The following is a 2,873-nucleotide window of genomic DNA, read 5'->3' as shown; positions in this document are numbered from 1 at the left end:
TTTTTAATGGAAGATGTAAGATCTCAAGAGCACCTTATCTTATCCTCCACCCATAGTTTAAATGTCACGTTGAGACTACTGCTGCTGCTGCTACTACTACTACTACTACTACTACTACTACTACTACTACTACTACTACTACACAATCTTTGTTGTTCATATACAGTGGGATGGATGCTGTTGGAAAGACTGAACACATCTCTCTTCTCTCTATCCTCTTTGGTCTCATATCATTAACATTGTGGTGGTGGTGGTGGTCGTCGTCGTCGTCATGGTGGTTGTTTTGGTGGTGGTGAAGATGAAGAATGATGATCGTCTTTACAATCATCAGAGTCGCAGTGCTGAGGATGAGGCTAATGGTGATGATTATAAAGGCTTCGTTAATTATGGTCATGATTGTCATGGTGAAGAGAAGGTTGGATAAACATGTAAATCTACTCTAAACCAATCATCAGAAGTTAATTAAAACTTCTAATCCTAGTGGTCCTGTGGAATGTTAAAATATACCATAAGGTATGGAAAAAATACCAACAGGCATGGTTGTGTGGTTAAGAAGCTTTCTTTCCCAATCATGTGGTCTTGAGTTCAATCTCACTGTGCTTTTACCTAAAATTTGTATGAAAATGATTTAACACTAAATTAGGGGTGCGACTTATATATGAGTAAATACGGTAATTTAAAGTTACGTTGGTAATGAGATGGCTAAGCTTGGCTCTTTCTTTCAACCAAGTAACTCAACTCTAGAAAGCTTTTAGAGCGGCATACCTGTATATTATTCTCAATTGTCGGCGTTGTACTAAATTTATTTTTTAATTGTAAACATCGTCAGGAACCCTTGTTTACAATAAGCGAATGGGAACAGCAAATGGCTCTCCACCCGGTTTATAGACGTGCTGTTGTGTTTCTATAAAATGGTTGCAATTAGCTGGTTACGTAGCTCAAAGCTGCTAGGATTACTTGTACCCAAGTTGGAGTAACCCCTGAATGAGAAAAAATGGTTTTAAATCGATAGTTTAGATCAGCTTGTGTTATGTCCCCTGAACAAGGCACATAACTCTACTTTCTCCCTTTTGACTGATTGACATGAAACGAAACACTCAACTTCATGGTTGAGTGGTTAGCAATAGGAAGGCCATCCACTTGTAGAAAAATAACTAAAACAAAAAAAGGAACAGAAAATAAAATATAAAGTAACAAAAAACAAATGCATATTCATTATACAGTTTGTGTGGTGTCTTTTATTTTTTTTACTTGTTTACATCATTGGACTGCAGCCAGGTGGGGGCACCACCTTCAAGGGTTTAGTCAAACAAATTGCCCCCGGGTACTTATTTTTTAAAGCCTGGTACTTATTCATTGGTCTTATTTTGCCAAACTGCTAAGTTACAGGGACATAAATAAACCAACATTGGCTGCCAAGTATAGGTGGGGAACGAACTCAAAGACATACATGTGCATATAAAATATATATATATATATATATATATATATATACACACATACATACATACTTTTTTCAGTTTCCAGCTACTAAATCCACTCACACAGTTTTGGTCAGTCTGGGACAATCATAGAAGACACTTACCAAAGTGCCACACAGTTGGATTGAACCAAAAACTATGGGCCTGGGAAGCAAACTTTTTACCATACAGCCACATCAGCACATACACACACACACACACACATATTGTACGGGGAAAGAGACGAGATTCTGAGACAGCATTTCATCTGTCTTTATGTTCTGAGTTCAAATTCTGTCAAGGTCAACTTTGCCTTTCATCCTTGCAGGGTCGATAAAATAGGTACCAGTTGGATACTGGGGTCGATGTGATTGACTTACCTCTTCTCCTGGCCTTGTGCCAAAATTTGAAACCCGTTGTTATTAAGACAAGGAGGTGGCAGAACCAGTATGTCAGACAAAAATGTTAAGATAAGCGACATTTCTTTTGGCCTCACATTCCGAGTTCAAATGCTGCAAAGGTCAGCTTTGTTTTTCATCCTTTTGGGGTCAATAAAAGTAATGGGGGGGGGTGATGTAACTAAGTAAGCCCCCTCCTTCGAAAGAAAAAAACAATGCTGGCCTTGTGCCAAAATTAGAAGGAATTATTATTATTGATGATGGTGATGATGATGATGATGATGGTAATGATGATGATTGTAGTGATGGTGATGATGACGATGACCACGATAGTGGTGATGATGATGATGATGAAAATTATAACGATTATTAAGATTATGGTTATCTTTGGAATGTATATTTTCAGTATTTATATTTTATTCTATATTTACCAGTGAATGACATGAGATAGATTGGGTTTTTTCTTCTTCTTGTTTTTATATTTTGTCTACAAAAGAACTCCACGTGTTCTTCTTACATCCTTTTGGGGGCGGGGGGGTCAATCAAAATAAGTACCAGTTGAGCACTGGGGTCGATGTAATCAACTTCCCTGCTCCCTTGAAATTGCTAACCTTCTACCAATATTTGAAATCAAGCCATTGTATAGAAGAACATTTTTTAGGACCAGTAAAAAAAAATACTCTTCGTGTCACACAAACTTATTTTAGAAATCTGAACATTTTTTTTTTTTTTTTTTTTTGCTACTTTTACTTTTTGCTAACTCTGCTGAAAAACATTAGTAAAATTTTTTTTTTGTTCTTTGTTTTTTGTTCGTCCCAGAATTTGATTGAAGTATTTATTAAATGGTTTTTTTCAACAAATAACACTTTGTAACATTGTAGGTACCTAATTTTTATCCCTGTTACAATCTTAAATTCACAATATAATTTCCATTTATCTTTTCTGATATCATCTTTCTATAGTATATTATATTATAAAAAAGTGTTTCAACATATAGGACCTTTTCCTTGATATA

The sequence above is a fragment of the Octopus bimaculoides genome, chromosome 18 (assembly GCF_001194135.2).
Source record: "Octopus bimaculoides isolate UCB-OBI-ISO-001 chromosome 18, ASM119413v2, whole genome shotgun sequence".
NCBI lineage: Eukaryota > Metazoa > Mollusca > Cephalopoda > Octopoda > Octopodidae > Octopus > Octopus bimaculoides.
This window is presented reverse-complemented; position numbering follows the sequence as displayed.